The sequence below is a fragment of the Chiloscyllium plagiosum genome, chromosome 12 (genome assembly GCF_004010195.1).
Source record: "Chiloscyllium plagiosum isolate BGI_BamShark_2017 chromosome 12, ASM401019v2, whole genome shotgun sequence".
Classification (NCBI taxonomy): Eukaryota; Metazoa; Chordata; class Chondrichthyes; order Orectolobiformes; family Hemiscylliidae; genus Chiloscyllium; species Chiloscyllium plagiosum.
The window spans coordinates 40188849-40213414 of record NC_057721.1 but is presented as its reverse complement, the minus strand read 5'-3'; positions in this window follow the sequence as shown (position 1 = coordinate 40213414).

Below are 24566 nucleotides of genomic sequence, written 5' to 3'. Positions count from 1 at the left end.
CGTCCATCTGCATCAATGATACAGTTGAAGTCTCCGGCCAGAATGACCGGCCTGGACGTAGCCAGCAGCAGTGGAAGCTGCTGCAGGACGGCCAACCGTTCACTCTTACCCACTGGGGCGTACACATTAATCAGTCTCAGGGGAGTGTTTCTGTGCATGATGTCAACAACGAGGAGGCGCCCGCCCACCACCTCCTTAACCTCGGAGATGGTGAAGTTGCCTCCTCGCAACAGGATACCCAGGCCTGAGGCCAAACTGACGGCCCACAAGCTTGACCATCTCCTGTAGCGGCTGAGGTGTGGTATCCCACACTCCTGCAGAAACAGGATATCGGCTTTAACGCGACACATCATGTAGCAGATTTAATGCTATGCACATTAATACTGGCATATTTTATCGCCATTTTAACAGTTTATGAGGTTACCAGTGTCCATTTGCTGTTGGTCCTGCCTCTCTGGAGTAGCTATCTGCATTCCTGTGGTGAACGCGAACTGCAGGGACCCTCCCAGGGCTGAGGTAGCTGTCAGCTCCATGCTGCAGACATTTCCCTGCTCTGGTGTCTTCGGGTCGGGACCAGGGTTCGCACAGTCCAGTTCTCTGTCTGACAGTGGGGCTGTCAGAGGATTGCTGCTCCCAGTTACCTGGAGCTGTGGAGCGGTGGGTACCTCATGGTTCTCACCGGGGGAGGGGATATGGTCTTTACCAGCCCCCTCAGAGGGTTCGTCGTTTCCTGTTTGGGGGGGTGCTGCCCTCCCCGCAGCGGTCTGTCTCTTCCTATGGTGACAACCCACCTTACGCCCGTCTCACCATCTAAAGAGCTGCCTGTATCCTCCTTGTGCAGGTGTCGTTTCCCCCTTTGCTAGGTGGCTTTGGGGGCTTGGCCAAGTTTCCTCTTCCTGTGTTTTTACAGGAATCCACTCCTCTGTCTCCTTGATTTGCTCCTCCTCCATTTCCTCCGTCTGTCCTGTGGGAGCTTGGATTGGCTGCTGCACCTCCCCTCTGGCTGCCGTCTGCTCCGCTACAGCCTGCCCTTCCTCCTGGGTGCCCCCAGACACCGTTCCCCTGCTGGTTTGTGGTACCTTTCTGGCCTTTTATGGTCCTCGGCTCGCATTGCCACCTCTGGCCATCTGTGCGTAGGTGGCAGCCCTTCACCTTGGGCAGGCCTTGTAAATGTGGCCCGCCTCTCCGCACAGATTGCAGTTCTTGGCCTCTTTGCATTCCTTGATCGGGTGACCCTCCTTCTTGCAGTTCCAACAGATAGTGACCTTACAGTCTGCCGCCATGTGGCCTGACCTCCCTCAGGTTCAACACACTTTTGGCTGCCCTGCGTACGTCCGAATGAGAAGCTCGCGGGTGGGTGGAGGATGTTCCCATTCGCATCGACCCTCAGAGTTATCCTGACCTGCCGCTTACTGGTCCAGATCCCGAAAGGGTCGACCACATCGGTGCTTTCTCCCTTGACCTGGACGTACCTTCTCAGGAAGGTCAGGATGTCAGCTGCTGGGACGTGGGTGTTGTACATTTGGATTGCAACCACCCGACTCCTCTGTGCAGGAAGCACACACAATGGGATCACCAACAAAATGGAGAACAGAGGCTCCCTTTCCTTCTCCTTGAAGACCTACAGGAGCTGCTCACACTGCTTCACACTCCTGCTGGTCACATCGAAATAGACTGCCTCAGGGAAATCCTGCTGGCAGTACACGTCCTTTTTGTATTTCAAAATATACTTTATTCATTGAAATAAAACTTTGGTACCTGTACAATTGGTCATGCCATTCATATATACATTGATGTCTTAACCTTACAGAGAACAGACTGAGTTAATCAAATTTACAGTTATTGTAATTACAGTTATGGTTATTAACCATCCAGTCTCTTGGTATTTAGCTGAGGCGTCAGCGGAACCCAACTACTGAGTGGGCCCCCTGTTATACAATAGCAAAGGAACCTTCTTTAACCTCCAGTATATGGGGTTACCGTTGTCCATTTGACTGTCCTGTCTCTGGGGTGGCTGTCTGCATCCCCATGGTGAGCGCGAACTGCTGGAACCTCGCAGGGCTGAGGTAGCTATCCAGCTCCTCACTGGGGTCATTTACCTGCTCTGGTGTCATTGAGCCGAGGCAAGGGTCCGCACTGTCCAGTTTTGTGTCTGACAGTGGGACTGACAGAGGACCACGGCTCTCAGTTACCTGTAGCTGTAGCTGTGGGGCAGTGGGTACCCCCTGGTTCTCACTGGGTGGAGGGTGGACTTCAGGGGGTCCGTTGTTTTCTGGTTGGGAGGAAATGCCCTCCTCTTCACCTACGGCGCTCTGTCTCTTCTTCTGGTGATGACCATCCTTTCGCCCATCTTCACCATCCGAAGAGCTGACCGTACCTTCCTCGTGCAGCTGTTGTTTCCCCCTTTGCTGGGAGGCTTTGGGGACCTGGCAGGATTTTCTTTTCCTGTTTTTAACAGGTATCCATTCCTCTGCCTCCTCGATTACCTTCTCCTCCATTGCTTCCACCTGCCCAGCTAGAGCTAGGATCAGCTGCTGTGTCTCTCCGCTGGCTGCCACCTCCTCCACTCCAGCCTGTTCTTCTTTCTGGGTGCCACCAGACTCAGTTTCCCTGCTGTCTGGGTGTGGACCTTACTGGTCTTTGGGGGTCCACGGCTCACGTTGCCACCTCCAGCCATCTGTGCGTAAGTGGGGCCCCGCCCCGTCTTGGGCAGGTCTTGTACATGTGGCCCGCCTCTCCACACAGGCTGCAGCTTTTTGCTTCCTGACAGTCCTTAGTCAGGTGACCCTCCTGTTTGCAGTTCCTGCAGATGGTCACCTTGCAATCCGCCACCACGTGTCCTGACTTCCCGCAGGTTCGGCACACTTTTGGCTGCCCTGCATATGTCAGGTAGCCTCTGCTCCCTCCAATTGCGAAGCTCGAGGGTGGGTGGAGAATGTTCCCATTGTCATCGACCCTCAGGGTTACCCTGACCTGCCGTTTGCCGGGCAAGATCCCGAAAGGGTCGAACACATCAGTGCTTTCTCCGTGTCCCTCAACACGTAGTCCTGGACCTTGCAATGTGCCAGTCTGCAACACTCAGTCGAGGTCAACTCCTTCAGCTGGAAGATCAACAGGTTTCGGACCGCCCAGAGAGCGTCCTTCACCGAGTTGATGATCCTCCAGGCACAGTTGATGTTCGTCTCGGTGTGCGTCCCGGGGAACAGACCGTAGAGCACGGAGTCCCGCGTCACGGCGCTGCTTCCCGAAGGGTCTCAAGGACACTACGTGCTGACCACTTCCTGATGGACTTGTGGTCAAAGGTGTTTTTCTTCATAAACTTCTCCACGAAGGGCAGGTGATATGGAACGGTCCAACTTCTTGGAGCGTTCCGCGGCAGCGAAGCCAGGCCCATCCTTTGCAACACCGGGGACAGGTAGAACCTCAGTACGTAGTGACACTTGGTGTTTGCGTACCGGGGATCCACGCACAGCTTGATGCAGCCACACACAAAGGTGGCCATCAGGGTGAGGGTGGCATTGGGTGTATTTCTTCCCCTTTTGACCAGATCTTTATACATAGAGTCCCTTTCGACCCGGTCCATCTTTGACCTCCATATAAACTGGAAGATGGCCCAGGTGAAAATTTAACTTCAGCCCAGCATAAACACTGGCCTGATAATTGTTTTCTGTCTCTTAATACCTCATTTCTGGGAATGTCCCAGCCACCACTTCTGGATGATGGTGAGAAGATTAACTTGTTTTCACTGACATGCCCTAATTGAAATTTGGAGAGAGACATGAGTTGAGCATTCACAGTGTACTATCCATTGAGCATTAATTTTGCAGGTGTTTACAGAGGAATACTGCTTCCCCTTTGTTGGGCATGCCAAATGCAGACATTATTCACAGTGCCCAGTGCCATATACTCGCATTTGCATGGGAGTCAAATTGTCCATATGCCCTCAACACCTGTCACTGTTCCTCTGGGCCAAAGGGAAGGGGAAGTCACTCTAAATCTTTTAAATAAAATTCCAGATATTTTGCGAGTCCAGACCATTTCCTTGAGACAGCCCTGATCCCATCAGTTGAGTCCATATATGCCTTTCTGAGGACTGATTTGACTCCACTGACTGCATTTACTTGGCATACAAATCCCAGACATTAAATGAAGTTCCAGTAGCCAGAATAGCAAGTTTCCTCATCTACATTTGATTTGAAATGAGCTGACAGAAGTTTTGCCCATCACATGACATGGAGAAAACCTCCAAAAAGGGCAAAAACCTGCAACTTAATCAATAATAGATTGTCACTAACAGTTTGATGAACAAAATATTTTAATTTATTAAAAGAAACATAAAACACGCAAATTCCAATAGGGGTAACACTGATCTTCTGGCAAGCAGAATGTCAGGCAGACAACTGGTGGAACTTCATAGAATTACAGAGTTACTTCATATTTTCATCAAAAGCTCAAAAATGTCTCTCTTCATTAAACATGATAAGGATCACAACTATTTGTTGATGACAATATATTAATTTATAATAATTGAACCCAATTAATGCAGATGTAAATTTGATTATATAAAAAGTAGTCAATATTATACATACGTTCAGGCTTCGTGAAACTTAATATACAACATGACCAGCAAAAACTTGACCCTAGAGAATAGAATAGTGCTTAATACAAAGCATATATATTTAAATTATGTATGAGTGTATATTACATGTGTGATAGTGGTTCTCGATTATCCTTAACCCATTAAATTAAATGTAAGTGGAATTCTAATTTAGTTACCAGTCAGAGAAAATAATTTTTATTTGCTTCTTTCCCAGCAAAATATTTTTGACATTACTTTCCATCCAAGTCTAGTTGTTTTATTAAGTTTCCTAATGGGTAAATGTATCTGACTTAAATATAAATGAGCATGCATGAACAGCAAGTCATGCACAATTCAGGTTGTGCTGGCTTTTTTGAAGTGCTGGCAGTATGAATGTTGCTATTTTTAGTACCTACGAAAACTGAAATTCAACAATGGTAAGAAATTCTATTCAAATCAATGTGTAATGTTGCAAAAATATATAAATTTGTCAGACTGTGGTAACGTTGGGTAATCTTAGTGGGCTCTACAACAATCTGCTCCAAGAAAACAAAAAAAACAAAAAAAAATATATAAAAAAACATAGGTACTCAGCTAGCCTGGAGCACTTCATTTGCGAGCGCTTAACTGCTGTAAGAAGGTGGTGAATCAACAAAAGGTGCCTGAGTTGATGTGTGGGGTGCAGATCTGGTATTCTCATGTTACTCTTCATCTTGTCATTTCAGGTCAAAGATCAGGGTGGTTTTGTCAAATTAAGCTTGGTGGGATAGTGCAGTGCACGCAATAGATTAGACTATGTCAGCAGTCAATTGGATGGATATTGAGCCCAGTAGTAAACTAATCTGTCCGCGATGGTGTCAAATTTCTTGTACATTTTTGCAGCTTAACTGATCTAGGACCAGTAGTGAACAATCCTTCACTTTTCACTAGAGTTTTGCAGAGTTTGGGGAAAGTTTCAAATCATCAAGAATTAAATCACTCAAAAATAATTGACACAGATCTTTCACAAAGCAGTTCCAAGCCTACTGTTTACATCCCAATGCTGTGCCAATTATTCAAAATGTGGCTTCTTCAGAAATCCAGAGCACAGAGCTCCAAAAGTGTTCATCATAGCAAAGTTGTGTCGCGGAGAAGATAAACCGTGATCCCTTATGACAATAGGTGGCGTAAATTACTTGAAATGTCCATTATGAATGTTAATGAACAGGTTTGGGATAATGAGTGAATGAGCCACATTGTAGCATACGTGAGGTAAGTGTGTAAGTGGGTAGAGTGGAAAGTGGATGAGTTGATTGGTGAGCAGGGTGGTTGGTGGGTATTACCTACTCAAAGTGGTCAGGGTGCTAAATCAATTACATCTCTGACCAAATGGGAGCCAGCACAGAAAAAAGAAAGCTCAACAACTTTACCTCAAGCATTTTAATTCTTGTCATAGACTTTCCTTATCTATGTAGGACCACAAGATGTAACAGCAGAATTAGGCCATTTGGCCCATTGAGTGTACTCTGTCATTCGATCATGACTGATATGTTTCTCAACTATGTGTTAAATACCACCAAATCCACAATTGTCTGAAATCTTAGTGGGCTCTACAACAATTTGCTCCAAGAAAAAACAAATAAAAATATATATAAAAACATAGATACTCAGTTGGTCTGGAGCAGTGTTTTTAGAGCAGTAAGACTGTGTTATTTTCTGTGTCTGTGGATTGTTAAGATGCAAAGATGGCCTTAAGTGGAGTGATGTATTCTTCCTGTTGGATGTGGGAGATTAGGGAGAGTTTCCTTGTTACTGATGATTATGTCTGCAATAAATATGTTTGGCTGGGAATTCTATCTGATCACATGGATTGGTTGGAACAGCAGTTAGAGGCAATGAGGGACTTACAGGAGCTAGGGGGTGTGATGGAAAGCAGATGCAGGGAGGGAAATAAACCAAAGATACAATGAGTGATCTCCAGGAGAGGGAGGCAGGTCGTGCAGAAGTCTACTGTGGCTATCCCCATCTCAAACAAGTGTGCTGTTTTGTAAAATGTAGAGGGGCGATGTGCACTCAGGCAAATGTAGCACTGACAACCAGGTTTCTGGTAGTGAGACTGGCTCTAATGTAATGAGGGGTACATCAGGTTCCAAGCAATTGATTGTGATAGGGGGCTCTCTAATAAAAGGCACAGACAGATGATTATGCAGCTGACAGTGAGACATTAAAATGGTGTGTTGCCTCCCTGGAGTCAAGATCAAAGATATTTTTGAGAGAGTTCAGAATATTCTCAATGAGGAGAGGGACCAGCAGGAGGTCATTGTACACACTGAAATTAACAACATAGCAAGAGAAAAGGATGATATTCTAAGAGAATACAGGAAGTGAGGCAGGAATTTAAAAAGTAGGCCTTCAATGGTAGTAATAACTGGATTACTCCCAGTGCCACAAGCTCGTGAGAGTAGGAATGGGAGGATAGAGAAAGGAATGTGTGGCTGAGGAACCGATGCAGGGGAGAAGGATTCACACTTTTGGATCAATGGAATGTCTTTTGGGGTAGAAGTGATCTGTATAAGAAAGGTGGATTACACTTGAATTGGAAGGGGGGTAGCTGAAAATGTGTTGCTGGAGAAGCGCAGCAGGTCAGGCAGCATCCAGGGAACAGGAGAATCGACGTTTCGGGCATAAGCCCTTCTTCAGGAAGGAAGAAAGGTTTATGCCCGAAACGTCGATTCTCCTGTTCCCTGGATGCTGTCTGACCTGCTGCGCTTCTCCAGCAACACATTTTCAGCTCTGATCTCCAGCATCTGCAGACCTCACTTTCTCCTTGGAAGGGGAGTAAAATAGTTACAGGGAGATTTGCTAGAGCTGCTCAGAGGAATTAAACTTGTAATGTGGGGGGGTGGGGGTGGTGGTGTTACTGGTGCATGGGACCCAGGGATACGGTGACGAAAGAGATCAGTCTGAGACTGGTACAGTTGGGAAAAGGAGCAAGTCAAACAGTCAGGGCAGGCAGGAACAAGGTAGAGGACGAGATAGGACTGATAAATTAAACTGCAGTTATTTCAATGCAAAAGGTCTAACAGGGAAGGTGGATGAATTCAGGGCATGGTTAGAAAAATGGGACTAGGATATCATAACAATTACAGAAACATGGCTCAGATGGACAGGACTGGCAGCTTAATGTTCCAGGAAATAGATACTATAGGTAGGATAGAAAGGAGGCCAAGAGAGAAGGGGGATTGGCATTTTGATGAGGAATAACATTACAGCTGTATTTCGGGAGGATATTCCTGGGAATACATCCAGGGAAGTTATTTGAGTGGAACTGAGAAATAAGAAAAGGATGATCACCTTATTGTACTATAGATCCCCAAATTGTCAGCAGGAAATTGATAAACAAATCTGTAAAGAGATCTCAGTTGTCTGTAAGAATAATAGGGTGGTTATGGTAGAGGATTTTAACTTTCCAAACATAGACTGAGACTGCCATAGTGTTAAGGGCTTAGATAAAGAAGAATTTGTTAAGAGTGTAGAAGAAAATTTTCTGCTTCAGTATGCTTTTACTAGAGAAGGTGCAAAACTTAACCTACTCTTGGGAAATAAGGCAGGGCAGGTGACTGAGGTGTCAGTGGGGGAGCACTTTTGGGCTAGTGACCATAATTTTATTGGTTTTAAAATAGTGGTGGAAAAGAGCAGTCCAGATCTAACAGTTAAAGTTTTGAATTGGAGGACGGCCAATTTTGACAGTATTCGGCAAGAACTTTCGAAAGTTGATCAGGGGCAGATGTTTGCAGGTAAAGGAACGGGTGGAAAATGGGAAGCCTTCAAAAATTAAATAACAAGAGTCCATAGACTGTATATTCCTGTGAGGGTGAAAGGCAAGGCTGGTAGGTGTAGGGAATGTTGGATGACTAGAGAAATGTAGATTTTGGTCATGAATAAGAGGGAAGCATATGTCAAGTATAGACAGCAGAAATTGAATGATTCCCGAGAAGAATAAAGGCAATAGGAGTATACTTAAGAGGAAGTCAGGAGGGCAAAAAAGGGACATGAGATAGCTTTGGCAAATAGGGTTAAGGAGAATCCAGAGGTATTCTACTATGCATTAAGGAAGAAAGGGTAACTCGGGAGAGAATGGGGCCCCTTACAGATTAGCAAATCCACCTGGGTTTGGAACTGCAAGGGATGGGGGGGATACTGAACGAGTATTTTGCATCAGTGTTTACTGGGGAGAAGGATATGCAAGATAGAGGGCTTGGGTAAATAAATAGCAACTTGATAAATGTCCATATTAAAGAGGAGGAGGTGCTAGATGTCTTAAAATACGTAAAGGTGGTTAACCAGGAACTGATTAGGTGAACACTACGACTCTGTGGGAAGCTAGGGAGTGATTGCTGGTCCCTTTGCTGCAATACTTATATCATCGATAGCCACAGGTTAGATACTGGAAGACTGGATGTTGGCTAATGTGGCACCACTATTTGAAGAAAGGTGGTAAAAAAAAGCCAGGAAACTATAGACTGGTGAGCCTGACATCAGTGATGGGCAAGTTGTTGGAAGGAATCCTGAGGGTCAGGATTTACATGTTTTTGGAAAGCCAAAGACTGATTGGGGATAGTCAACATGGCTTTGTGCATGGGAAATTGTGTCACGCTACCTTGATTGAGTTTTTTGAAGAGGTAACAAACAGAATTTATGAGAATAGAGCAGTGGATGTGATCTATATGGACTTCAGTAAGGCGTTCACCATGGGAGACTGGTTAGCAAGGTTAGATCACATTGAGTAGAGGGAGAATTAGCCATTTTGATATGGAACTATCTCAAAGGTAGAAGACAGAGGGGGGGTGGTGGAGGAGGGTTGCTTTTCAGAACGGAGACCCATAGCAGTGGTGTACCACAAGGATTGGTGCTGGGTCCACTACTTCTTGTCATTTATATAAATTATTTGGATGTGAACATAGGAGCTATAGTTAGTAAGTTTGCAGATGACACCAAAATTTGAGGTGTAGTGGATAGCAAAGAAAGTTATCTTTGAGTACAACGGGCTCTTGATCAGATGGGCCAATAGGCTGTGAAGTGGCCGATGAGTTTAATTTAGTTAAATGTGAGGTTCTGCATTTTGGAAAGGCAAATCAGGGCAGGATGTATACACCTTAATAGTAAGATCCTGGGGAGTGTTGCTAAACAAAGAGACCTTGGAGTGCCGGTTCATTGTTGCTTGAAAGTGGACTCGCAGGTAGATAGGATCGTGAAGAAGGTGTTTGGTATGCTTGCTTTTATTGGTCAGTGTTGTGAGGTCATGTTGCAGTTATATAGGACGTTAGTTAGGACACTGTTGGAATAATGTGTGCAATTCTGGTCTCCCCGCTATCGGAAAGATGTAGGGTTCAGAAAAGATTTAAAAGGATGTTGTCAGGGTTGGAGGGTTTGAACAATAGGAAGAGGTTGAATAGGCTGGGACTGTTTTCCATGGAACATTGGAAGCTGAGAGATGACCTTATAGAGGTTTATAAAATCATGAGGGGCATGGATAATGTAAATAGACAAGGTATTTTCCCTGGGGTGGGGGAGTCCAGAACTAGAGGGCATAGGTTTAAGGTTAAAGGGGAAAGATTAACAGGGACCTAAGGGGTAACTTTCTCACACAGAGGGTGGTGCACATATGGCCATGGCTGAACACTTCAACTCCCCCTCCCACTCCATCAAGGACACGCAGGTCCTGAGCCTCCTCCACCGCTAAACCATTACCACCTGAATGCTTGGAGGAGGAACGCCTCTATTGTCTTGCATGGTCTTGGGACCATGCAACCACAGTGAATAAATATGGATTTCAACAGTTTCTGTATTTCCCTTCCCTCCACATTAATCCCAGTCCCAAGCCTCCAACTCAGCCCCGCCCTCCAGACCTGTCCATCACTGCCCCCTCTAACACATCACGTTCTCCCTCACCTTCATCCACCTATTGCTTTCCCAGCTACCTGCCCCCAAACCCACCCCCCTCCCATTTAGCTCTCAGCCCTGACCCACAAGCCTCATTCCTGATGAAGGGCTTATGCCCGAAACGTCGATTCTTCTGCTCCTTGGATACAGCCTGTCTGGCTGTGCTTTTCCAGCACCACAATCTCTACTATGATCTCCAACATCTGTAGTCCTCACTTTATGCTTGAGGAAATGGTAGAGGCTGGTACAATTAGAACATTTAAAAGGCATCTGGATGGGTATATGAAGAGGTAGGATTTAGAGGGATATGGGCCAAGTGCTGGCAAATGGGACTAGATCTATTTATGATATCTGGTCAGCATGGATGAGTTGGACCGAAGGATTTGATTCTGTGCTGTATATCTCTCTCTCATAGATATTCCACCAATTCCTTTTCTTGGGATTTGCTACAAACTGATTTTCTCTGTCCACTTGTGTGATAACATCTCCCATGACTCTGTAATAGTGCCTTTCTTACCTGCCTTTTCTACCTTCTGATTTATTTTCACCACATCCTGACCATTGCTCGGAGGCCTATACATAATTCCCGTTAAGGTCTTTTCTTCTTTGTGGTTCCTCACTTCTACCCATGTATTTCCGCGCCTTCTGATCCTATATTGTTTCTTGCTATCAATTTAATTTTTTTATTTTACTAACAACGCAACCTCTGGCCATCCTTTTGATAGGATGCACATTCTTGGATGTTAAGTTCTCAGCCTGATGAAGGGCTTTTGCCCAAAACGTCGATTTTACTACTCCTCGGATGCTGCCTGAACAGCTGTGCTTTACCAGAACCAGTCTAATCTAGACTCAGATATCCTTGTAGTCATGCCTCTGTGATGCCCACATCATCATACCTGGTCAATTCAATCCATGTTACAAGCTCATTTACCTTTTTTGGTATGCTGCATGCATTTAAGTACAACCATGTCAGTCTTGTATTGACTGCCCCTCTTCTCATAGTTGTCCCCTTATCTGCTGTGCCTGAAGTTAGACTCCAGGCCCTTTCCATGCTCTCTGTCCTATTAATTATTCTGAAAACTTGAATAATCTCTCAGGACCCTTTAACTAGTTGAGAGTTCTTGTGACCGCTCCATTTAGACTTTCTGCTAGAATCCTGATCCTAGATTAGTTCAGGTGGACTTCATCCCAGTGGTACAGATAATAGTCCAGAGATTACAATTCTTCAGGTCCTTTTTTAAAAGTTTTGGTCTTAAACAAGATCTTGCCTACGTTGCTGGTGCCAACATGAACCAGAACATCTAAAACCTCCCCCTTCCATATTCTTCCAAGCTGACTCAAAAAGATCTTTCAGCTTGGCACTAGGCAGGCAACACACCACATGGGACTCTTGATCCTGCTCACAAGAATGCTACTTGCCCCCCTAATTGTAATGTCCCTCTCTACTGGAATCATAGAATCCCCACAAATTGTAAACAGGCCGTCTGGCCCATCAACTCCACACTGACACTCCGAAGAGCATCCTATCCATACCTACCCCCTACCCTATCCCTGTAACCCTGCATTTTCCATGGCTAACCCACCTAATCTACACATCTCTGGACAATATGGGGCAATTTAGCATGGTCTATTCACCTATGCTGCACATCTTTAGACTGTGGGAGGAAACTTGAGCACCTGGAGAACCCACACAGACACAGGAAGAACGTGCAAACTTGACAGACAGTCACCCAAGGGTGGACTCAAACCTGGGTCCCTGGCGCTGTGAAACAGCAGTGCTAACCACCGAGCCACCATGCATCCTACTTTTATTTGTGCTCCCCAATTTAAAAAGCTTCCAGGACAAGTTGCAAAGGTCAATTTAACTATCTTGCTACAGATTCTTTCCTCATCCATACAGGAGCAATTACTTCAGACTTGTTGAACAAAATCAAGAGCTGAAGCTCCTCTAATGCTCCATTCAGGATCTTGCTACCTGCCTCACTTGTTGCCCAACCGTCCACTCCTTGACCAGTGGCCAAATATAATATATTAAAGTTGCAGGGTGTGACTGCCTGGAACACAGCATCCAAGTGGCTGGCTCCCTCCCAGATGTGCCTGTGTTTCTAAAGCTTGGATTCCAGTTCATCAGCTCTGAGCTGAGGTTTTTTGAGCTGCAGAAACTTACTTCCCATGCGGTTACTGTGTTCCACAGTGGGATCCACCAGCTACTACATCATGCAAGAACAACATTTCTAATATCATCAGTCAGGTTTTATTCATTGTTTAAAAATTGTATTCGTGGGTAGTTTCTAAATTATTATACTCCTTTCCGAATCTAATGCTATTTAAGGTTAGTCCCTAATGTCGGTCCCTTACCAGCCAATAAGACCACAATTTCACTTTGACATCATAGAGTCATGGAGTCATATAGCATGGAAACAGACCCTTCAGTCCAACTAGTCCTTGCTGAATATAATCCCAAACTAAACCAGTCCCACGACCTGCTTCTGACCCATATCCCTCCAAATCTTTCCCATTCATGTACTCAAATGTCTTTTAAACTTTGAAATTGTATCCACATCTACCACTTCCTCAGAAAGTTCATTCCACACATGAACCACCCTCTGTGTAAAAAAATTGTCCCTTGTGTCTTTTTTAAATCCCACTCCTCTCACCTTAAAAATATGCCCCCACATCTTGAAATCCCCCTCCTTAGGGAAAAGACAACTACCACTAACCCTATCTATACCCCTCATTATTTTATAAACTTTTGTAAGATCACCTCTCAACCTCCTATGCCCCAGTGAAAAAAGGTCCAACCCATCCAGCCTTTCTTTATAACTCAGATCTTCCATACCCAGCAATATCCTGGTCAATCTTTTATGAACCCCCTCCAGCTTAATAATGTCCTTCCTATAACTGGGCAACCAGAACTGGACACCGTATTTCAGAAGAGGCCCCCCCTTTTGAGAAAAAGTATGAACACTACAATGATGAAAATCCTTGGGTTGAAGTTGTACTCAACACCATTAATGCTGCCCTTCGCCCACTCAGGCCAGTCTGCGCCTGTTCTCCATTAGGTTGGTCCCTGTGTCATATTTCATATTTCCACCACTAGTGCTGTCCTTCCCCCACTCAAGCAAGTCTGCACACATTCAACAGAAATGAATCAAGTCAAAGATTTGAGGAGGGGTGGAGAGATAAGGATAAATTGTACATTAAATGTCTTCTTTGGCAGTCCCTCAGGGTCAAGGATGGCTTGCCTCCACTCTGGGGTAGGCAGGTAGATTCTGCTTCATGGTCTATTCCTGGAGCCACTGGTGAGGATAGTGATGAGGCGGGTGGGTGGGATATTCTGGACTCTGTGTTCTTTCTGCTGCTTGTGCTTAGCCTTCATGTGCTGCATTTGGTGACCCTTGAAGTGGCTGGCATCTTTGTGGATGCTCCTTCTCCAAACTGTGCATTCTAGGGCAAGTGATACCCATGTGTCATTGCAGATGTTGCTTTTGGATAGGCAGGCCTTCAGGATGTCCTTGTAGTATTTCCTGTGCTCTCCTAGTAATTGCTTACTATTGCAGAGCTTGGAGTAGAGAATGCTTTTAGGCAATCTTGTGTCAGGCATATGGACAATGAGGCTCATCCATAGCAGATGTTTTTGCATGACCAGTGCCTTGATTCTGAGGATATTGGCCAAGGAGAGGATGCTCACATTGACATGTCTATTTTGGCAGTGGATTTGCAGGATTTTGCAAAGGCAGTGCTGGTGTTAACTTTCCAGAGATTTGAGATATCTCCTGTACCTGGTCCATGTTTCTGATGCATGTAGGAGGGTACTCTGTCAGCCAGGAGCTTGGTGGGTGGGTTTGAAGTCTCAGACTTTGAACACTCTATTCTTCGGGCATCCAAAGCTACACTGGTGCACTGGAGATGATGTTGAATTTCATTGTCAATGGCTGGAGAGGAGAGGAAGCTCCTAAAGGATAGAAATGTTTCACGTTGCTGAAGGGCTCACCATGAATTTTGATCATCGGGGGCTCTTTTGTGTGGCAGAAACAGACTGATACAAAAGCTTTGGGTTCCAGATTTTTAGTCTGAGGCCCATTCTCTCATATGACTCAGTGAATGCATTGACAGTGGTTTGTAGGCCGCTTGGCCTTTGAGTATGTACACACACAGTTGTCATCTGTGTACTGCAGCTCGATGACAGAAATTGGGATGATCTTGAATCTGGCACAGAGAAATCAATGGTTGAATAGTTTCCTACATGTCCTGTAGGTTAGCTCCATTCCAGCAAAGAGCTTCATGGAGCTGGAGTGGTGAAGATGATGCAGAAGACCATTGATGCAATCACACAGCCCTGCTGGACTACAGTGAGCACTCATATTAGATCTGTGGTGGATCTATTGGTGAGGATCAGGGCTTACATGTCGTCATGAAGCAGGGGAAGTATTTCTCTGGGTTGCTGAATTTGAGGGTATTCCACAATCCCTCACAGGTGACAGAGTTGAAGGACTCTGAGAGATTGAAGAAGGCCACATACGGAGGTTGGGTGCCCGCACTTTTCTTAGATTTGTCACACACTGAAAATCATGTCCATTGTGTCTCTTGATGGCAGAAACCACATTGAGATTGCAGAGGAGGTCTTCAGATACTGGGAAGAGATGGCCAAGAGGATTCTCATGATGACCGATCCTGTGGCAGGCATTAGGGAAATCCTTCTGTTCCGTAGTTGCCACAGTTTGTCTTGTCTCTTTTCCTGAAGATGGTCACAATGACTACATCTCTGAAATCTCCCAGCATACTCTTTTCCTTCCAGAGAAGGATGATGAGGTTGTGGACTTGTGAGCAGAGAGCCTTTCCACCATATTTTAGCAATTCAGTAGGGATTTCATCTGCACCAGAAGCTTTGTTGTTTTACAGCTTTCACAACCTCATAGCAGGTCAGAGGAACACTGACATGGCGATTGGTAGTATTTTGCAGAATGGTGTCAAGAGCTCTTGTGTCAAAGGCTTGGACTTTGAGTGTCTGTTCATTTCGGCTGTCAACAGAATAGATCTCTGGGTACAGAGATTGTGGATGGCTTTGAAAGTGCTGAAGATGTGCATGTTGTGTTTATTGGTAAGTTGCTGAAACACCTGCACTCTTTCCACCCACTGTCTATTCTTTAGGTCATGGATTATTTGTTTCATCTCAGTTGCTTATAGGTTTGTTTCCTGTTGCTTGAGTTTTAATGGAGCTGCCAGTTCAGGAATACCTGGCATTTGCAGTGTAGGAGATCTTGGCACTTCTGATCGTTCTCACAGAAACCAATGTTGATATTTCCTGATTTAGAGGCTAAATGTCTCTATGTAAGCACAGACTATGGTGACTTTTAGGTTGGACCAGGAGCACTCTGCCTCTGTGGCAAATTGGCCATTGCCATGTTTATTTTGAGGTGTCACATGAATAGTGTGACAATACTATGACTTTACGAAATATGTTTTGTCCTTTTTATAAGAAGACAGGTTGAGACAAAGGTACAAGCAGTCTGCTCAAACCCAATAAAGTAAGTAGTTTGCAAGGCCTTGGGATTTTTAAAAATTGGAACAATAAAAGCAGCCTGAAATTAGGGTCAAGCTCCTTCAGAACCAGGATTTTGAGTTTTAGATTTCTGCTGTTGCTGGGGTCTGGCCGCTGGAGCAGGTGGGACTCAAACCTGGGCCTCCTGGTCCATGATTAGGGATGTTACCACTGCACCACAAATGGGCTCAAAGGGTTCAGGTTCTGGATCAGTGGTGCTGGAAGAGCACAGCAATTCAGGCAGCATCCGAGGAGCTTCGAAATCGACGTTTCGGGCAAAAGCCCTTCATCAGGAATAAAGGCAGAGAGCCTGAAGCGTGGAGAGATAAGCTAGAGGAGGGTGGGGGTGGGGATAGAGTAGCATAGAGTACAATAGGTCAGTAGATGAGGCGTTCTTCTTCCATGCGTCTGGTGGTGAGGGAGCGGCGGTGGAGGAGGCCCAGCACCTCCATCTCCTCCCCCACTGACCTATTGTACTCTATGCTACTCTATCCCCACCCCACCCTCCTCTAGCTTATCCCTCCACGCTTCAGGCTCTCTGCCTTTATTCCTGATGAAGGGCTTTTGCCCAAAACGTCGATTTCGAAGCTCATCGGATGCTGCCTGAATTGCTGTGCTCTTCTGATCCAGAATCTGGTTTCCAGCATCTGCAGTCATTGTTTTTACCTCAAAGGGTTCAGGTGATGAGTTCCAGGTGGACAGGCCTAGTGTCTTACGAAGGGAACTCATACTCAACGAGTTCCATGAGAAGATTAATTAGTGATTTTCCCATCAGCCTTGTAGGAGTCATCACAGTCATCAATCCTGTAGTTTAAAGCTTCAGGTTAAGGGCTCTCTTGTGGCTCTGGTTTCCGATCAGAGCCCAAAGATGTGCAGGTTAGGTGAATTGGCCATGTTAAATTGCCCATAGTCTTCAGGGATGTGTAGGCTACGTGCATTAGTCGGGGGAAATGTAGAGTAGTTGGGAAATAGGTCTGGTTGGGATATTCTTTGAAGGGTCAGTGTGCACCTGTTGGGCCAAATGGCTGTTTCCACACTCTAGGGATTCTATGATCTGTGATCAATGGAAGGTTGATCTGCATTAAACTCATGAAAGCTCCTTGTGCTATACCACTGTCTTCAGGTGGGATTTCACCAGTAGCTATTTTTGGGCATTATAGAACTTCGCAGAGACCAAAACGGACAAAATGAAGTGCTGATAAGCCAGATTGTTGAGAAACTAGGTCTCTTCTTGCCTTGCCCTCTCACTTCATTTGAAGACATCAAAACATTTACAAGCACCACCTTCCATGAGGCAGGTTCCAATCACAGCATTAAATGGGAGAATATCAGATGTAAAGGGGATATTAGGTCACGACATGCACTCTACTGACATTTACACCAGGCAGAGAAGGGGTGTCCAGCAATTTTCTTGAGGAATGTTTCTTGAGGAAGAATATATGAACCAGAAAGAAAATATGGTTGCAAAGTCCTAACCACAGAATGATATCCCTTTTCTACCAATATATAAATTTCTTCAGACCATTTTGGAAAATTAAGCCATTTAAGTATGAATCCATGGTTGGAAAACAGCTGGACATTGGTTTAGATATGGCAGAATTATTCTGATTGTAATTGCCAAAATCAATGTCTGGGGGCCTAACAAGTATCTTCTGGCCCTGGTCCAATACAGGACATACAGAGCTTCATTCCAAAGTATACAGCTAAGTATTCGACTGTTTTTAATGAAATAGACCTGTAATGCAGGTATATCTCAATGTGAAATTTAAAGCTGGGCTAATGTTTGACACAATGACAGCCTGATGTCATTCCCCTGAAATTTTCAGCCTCGGTGAGGGAACATTTTTCCATTAAACCATTAAATTATATCACAATTGTGAATGAGATTGATGTAATACATCATAATTCCTATAATCCCTCCATCCTCAATTACACATAATTTCCATTGTTATAACTTACTAACCAAATAAACAGATCTGGGTAGAGGAAATGATCTAAAAATGTTGAATAAAAGTGCACCTGAACAATGTTTGCTCAAACAGACAACAGTAAACCAGATGATTTGGGAATGTTGTTCGGTTTTGCAGAGCACTTTAACATCCAAAGTAAATAACTCTCGGATTAGCGACACAATTTTTGACTGCCACCTATGGTACATATCATAGGAGCATGAATGTTTTTAAAGCATTTCTTCTATTTAATCTTAGTAGAGGATAAGGTCTAAGACAGTATCAAAAGAGGATGATGCAAACCCATAATCACCATAATCAACTTTCAGGTACTGGAGATCATACAAAGGACTTGGTAGTGATCTGTGCTTTATTCCTGGAGGAACAAAGGATGAACTTTTACACATACCTGCAGTTTATATTAATTAATAAACTGAACAGCTCTGTCAGTAGCTGTCTGACACATCACAACTCAACTTTTATGTCACTGGTTTCTTTTGGGATGGAACCAGGAACTACTTCAAAATTAATTAGCTTGCTGACCTAGCCTTCATACAATGGGTCCCTTCAGAAGAGCTGAGATATTAGTTCACTTTGAATTGTCTTCTAAGCTGCAGTATTGTGGTATTACAGAAGCTATTCTGTTCCATTATATTTCTTCAAAACTATTGAGGTGATTTTTATGAGTTAAGGCATTTGACCTCATTTCAATTCATCAGCTCATCATTACTGATGTCATTTATTTCTACAGTGGCCATTCAGCAAACAAGAAGACTTCTGAAGACAAGAGTTTGCTACATTAATAAACTTGGCAGAGTTCTGGAGTATGCACCAAATTGGGCTCATGCTGTGATGTGCATTAAATTGCTACTCGGAATAGATTTTGACTGAAATACCAGTAAGGTTTTGGTTTGATGTGATGGAACTGAGAAACCTGAATCTCACCATCACTGAGGATCCATACTCAGATCATTTTTAAAGCTGGCTACAAGGTGACAACATAGAGATTATTAATAAGACATTCTTCTCAGATTTAAAGGGTTTCCTTTGCAAACTTCCATTACCACATGTCCCAAGCTCCCCAATCTTTCTGAAAATATCAGTCAGTCCAAACTTCTGTAATTCTTCTCTCTTAGTAAATACCAGGAGTGCCATATCATTCCAACCAGTCTAGCACTAATTCATGAACTTATCAAACAACTAACTCAAAGTGCTCACTTAAATTTATTTTATAATGACAATGGCTAAACTTTGTTCTATTTATTATATTTTCCCCAGGTGGTTGAATATATTTTTCTATTGCCTCTCCTCATCTTACATCTAGATGTCACCTGAGGTCATGTCTTGTGAGATGTGGTTGGTCAGTACTTTGGTACGAGAGACTCTCAGGCCTGAGGTAAACTTCTCCTAATGACAACTGAGTCCTGAAAAGGACTTCCTGTAGGCTGAATTATTTTTAAATCTGCATGGTCACTTGGTCTTGGCATCCTTGGCTGGAGGCCTGCCTTTACCTGAGTAATAATAGCCTTATGTAAGGTGTTGCTGTCCATCTCCATGCCTACTGCGCTGATAATTTCCACTAATTACCAGAATTGGAGACCTAATACTTTCCTTCAGATGCTGAGGCTCTGAGAAAATTGAGTCTATAAATTGATCCTATTTCTCAGGACCTTCAGGATCCTTCAGGAGGAAATACCAATGTCCTATAACCTGCTGTGATGGCAGCATAATCCAATATACCTGTGAAGATTCTACATGCTCCATTGATTACTGCAAAAAGGAACAATATTCCAATATATTGCCCCACATATTGATCACAAACTTCTTGATGAATTACTAACTGCACATGACTTGAAACTATTTGGTGCTGGCTTACTAGCATCGAGTAGATGGCCCGAACAATCTCTGTGTAAGAATAAATTGGCACAAGACACACCTGATACTAAACCTTGGACCATGGACCTTATTTACATTAGACTAGCAAGTTGCAAGCTCTGGTCATAAGTGCATAATGTAAAGAAGATTCCAGCTTTGGCTAATTCCATCTTTGGTAATGGCCCAAGGTTGAATCTTTGAGACGGGTGGAACCCATCTGAATAGAGGGGATGCAATTAGAAGGGAAGTATAAAATGCATTTAAAGGATAAGTTAAAATTGTTTGTTTCCTCTTAGGTCAGTTGCCATAATGTAATTGATGACTTTAAAATTTATTGCATTGCTAAAATCAGTCTTTTAACATTTAAATTTTCCCTCAAGTTCTTAGCAGCATTAGTAATGGGCATACAGGCATCCCTTGTGCCAAGCCCTGCTTGGATTAAAATCCAACAATTTACAAAAACAAAGGTTAAGCAATTTTTTTAAAATTAAAATCAATGCCCCTGCCAGGCTACATTCTCTTTTGAGACAGACTACTGTTAGAAGTTACACAAAGAAAAGTGTTAGAAAATAATTAAGACACCGGGCACTTAGAAATTAATATTTTAACTCTGATTTGCCATAATTCCAAATACTTTATGTGAATCATGTTTTTGTAATATAGGAAATGCATGCTAACCATGACAAATTATGTCATTTTTAATATTAATTGCATACATAAAAATAGCCCAACCATGTTTTAGGCAGAAGCAAGAAACTGACAGATTAAGTATACCATAAAGATGATTGCTGTCGGGTGGGGGAGAGATGGAGATATTTGTTATTTCTTTATAGTGAGCTCAAACCACTCCTATATTGTCAGTGGTGCTATAAGCTCTCTCCACTACCATGTTCCTTTATAGCAAGTATTGCAGGAATGTCTTTTCTGCTCCTTGTAAGGTAGGCATTGAACTGTCATTCCAACCTGGAAAAGGAGCAGATGGGCTAAAATTCAATTTTGGCAAATGAGCCAAACAGATTATATGGAATCTGCTAAAAATCAATATATCACACTATCGCCATACTACCAGAAAGATGTGGAGGCTTGGAGAGGGTACAGAAATGGTTTACCAGGATGCTGCCTGGCTTGGAGGGTATTAGCTATAAGGAGTGATTGGGCAAACTTAGTTTGTTTACACTTGAATGTCAAAGGATGATGGATGACCTGATAAAAGCTTACAATATTATGACAGGCAGGAATAAAATGGACAGTCAGAGTCTTTTTTCCAGGGTAGAAATGTCAATTACTAGGGTACATAGGTTTAAGGTTAAAAGGGGGTAAGTTTAAACAATATGTGGATGGCAAGTTTTTTTATAGCGAGAGTGTTAAGTGCCTGGAGTACACTGCCAGAGGAGGTGGTGAAGATTAATACAATCGTAACGTTTAAGAAGTACTGTGATAGATACATGAACAGGCAGGAAATAGAGGGATATGGTCAGTATAGAGGCAAAGGTTTTTAGTTTAGGAAGGCATCAAATGTTTAGATTAGATTCTCTACAGCGTGGAAACAGGCCCTTCGACCAACAAGTTCACACCTACCCTAAGAAGATTAACGCGCCCAAACCCATTTCCCTCTTATGAATGTACCTAACAATATGGGCAATTTAGCATGGCCAAATCACCTGACTTGCACATCTTTGGACTAAGAGACGAAACTGGAGCACCCAGAGGAAAGTCACGCAGACATGGGGAAAATGTGCAAACTCCACACAGACCTGAGGCTAGAATCAAACCTGGGACCCGAGTGCTATGAGGCAGCAGTGCTAACCACAGAGCCACCATGCCACCCCACAAGTTTTGGCGCTGTTCCTGCGCTGTACTGTTTTTTGCAAAGCAGAATCAAACAGGAAAACCAAAATTCAAACTAACCCTATAATTTTCTCACTGTATGAATTAGTTCAAAATTACCCCACTGTCCCCCTCTTATTAGAAAAATAGACACCCTCCCACTCCAAACTCTACTTTTATGATTGCTCCAGAAAAATATTGCTCTTAATTCACTTACAACCACACCCAGAAATTCCAATTTCCTGCCCTTTGTCCTTTCATTCAGCGCAACATTTCCACAGCTATTCATTGACTCAGCTACACACTCAACTCCACTTTCGATGCCTTTGTCCAATTAAAACCATTATTCTCTCTTACCCTAACCAATTCTCCAGCACAGTTCTCATGTCTGCCCAAATGATGCTAACTGGGATAGACAAGGAAGACAACTGATTCCGCCATTCACCACCAGAACTGGCCGGACCACATAAAGATCGCACCTTCAACTATTAATTCTGTTCCCTATTCTAGGATCTGTGTGGAATGCAAATATGATCCTGACTTCTTTCCCTTCTGCAAACCATTTTCTTAAACCTCCATGTCTCCTCCAATGTCATGCTCAAAAACTTGTGAGGAACTCTTAACTGCTTTGTAACAGATGATAGAGACAAAAAACAACTACAAATGCTAGAATCCAAAGTAGACAATCAGGAGGCTGGAAGAACACAGCAAGCCAGGCAGCATCAGGTGGTGGAGAAGTCGACGTTTTGGGTGTAACCTTTCTTCAGGACTGGAGGTGGGTGTTTGGGGAGCTGCAAAAAAAGGGGGTGGAGGGACAGGGTGGTGAAGTGGGGAAAGATGAAGACAGGTAGAGGATACGACCTGTTTGGTCAACGGGAGGAATAAATCTGGTTGGTGGCAGGGAGCAGTGGAAGGGAGGGGGAGGGGCTGGGTAGGGAGTTTATTTGAAATTGGAGAACTCAATGTTGAGTCCTCCAGGCTGTAGGGTGCCTCAAAAGTGAGTTCTCCAATTTCAAATAATCTCCCTCCCCATCCCCTGACTCCCTTCCCAGCCTCTCTCCCCTTCCATTCCTCCCAGCCACCGATTGGAATTATTCCTCCCATTGACAAACCAAGTCGTACCTCTACTTGAATTGACCTATCCTCACTTCACCACTCTGCCCCTGCCTCTCCCTTTATCTGCAGCTTTCCCCACAACCACCTCCAATACTGAAGAAGGGTTATACCCGAAACATCGACTTCTGCAACCCCTGATGCTGCCTAGCTTGCTGTGTTCTTTCAGCCTCCTGCCTGTCTACTTTGTAACACATGATAAGCTGCCTATGCTGATTTCCTGCCTTCCTCAAACTTGCCAGGCTAAAACTCTTTGAAGGGAAAGTATTACCCTAGCCCTGAACTTGAATAGTTTTCTCTCTCATTTCATCTCATGACCCCTCCAAGCTCTTTTGGTTCATGAGACCAAACCTCGCTGTCTTGATTCTATTCCCATAAATAACTGAGCATCCAACTTTCCTTTGATGGCTCAATATTATTTGATATTATTGAGAGTTCTATTTCCAATGCCTCACTTCAAATTTGCCATTATCTTTCCTCTTCTTGAAGACCAATTATTGATTTTCTATCCTTGAAAATTATCAGCCCATCTCCAGATTCTCTTTTCTTAAAGTGCTTGTGTATTGGTGACTTTAATATCTGTGACCCCTTTTTTAGGACTGATGCTTAAATCCCTCTAGTGTATCCTTTTCTGCCAGAATAATAAGACGACTTTAATCAAAGTCACAATTGTAATCCTTCATGACTATCCCAAAAATAAGCTGTTGCTTCTTGCCCTTGAGCTTTGAGCATTTGATCTCACCAAACTTATCAAACACTGCCCTACCATCACCCACATGGATGGGACTAGACTTACAGGGTTCCATTTTAATTTTTCCAGATGTAGTCAGTACACCTTATATAGTCTGACATGGGATGTTGGTGTTACTATTGGGGCCAGCATCTGTTGCCAAGCATTTAATTGCCCTTGAACTCAATGGCTTGCTAGACCATTTAGGGCAGTTTAGAGTCAAGCACATTACTGTGGATCCGGAGTCACTGAACCAGATAAAGATGGCAATTTCCTTCCACAAAGAACACGAGCAAACCTGATGTGTTCTTTTTAAGAATGATCAATCAATGGTTTCATTAATGAGACCCCAGTTTGCAACTCCGTGGTTGAATCTAAATTCCACCAGCTGTCTTAAAATTATTTGAACATTAACCTAGACCCTCAATTACTAGTGCAGTAATATTACAAGAATGCCACTGTCTCATTTGCAATTACTTGTCTTTCCCCTCCTCACATCAGGCATTCCCCCAATGATGGACTGTCATTTTAAGAGTTCAATCACATGGTGATGTTATGATGATGTCCTTGGTCAGTTTTGGTGGGAAACAGAGTGCCGAGTGAACACCTCTTTCATAAAGGTTCCTGCTGTTCTCAAATACCTCAACCTCCTGGTCTTTCATCAATGTAACAAATAAGGACACAGTGTTAGCTCTCACATATACACTAAAAACACCATGCTTTACCTCATTGTCATTGTCCTTCTGAACCACTTTGCTCTTTCTAAATTTTCTGACTACTTACCCAGCAATCAATTGTAGATTAACAGGAATTTCTTCCAACGAAATATTTGGAAAACTGATGCCATTGTCTTCAGTTTCCATTGAAACCCATTTTCCTAGACACTAATTCCATCCATGGGCTTGGCAATGGTCTAAGATTGAAACAATCTGCTCTTAAGCCTAAGGCCATATTCAACCACAAAATGAACTTCCAATTTATTATAAAACACAACATTAACAAATAGCAGAGACAACAAAAGGCAATTAT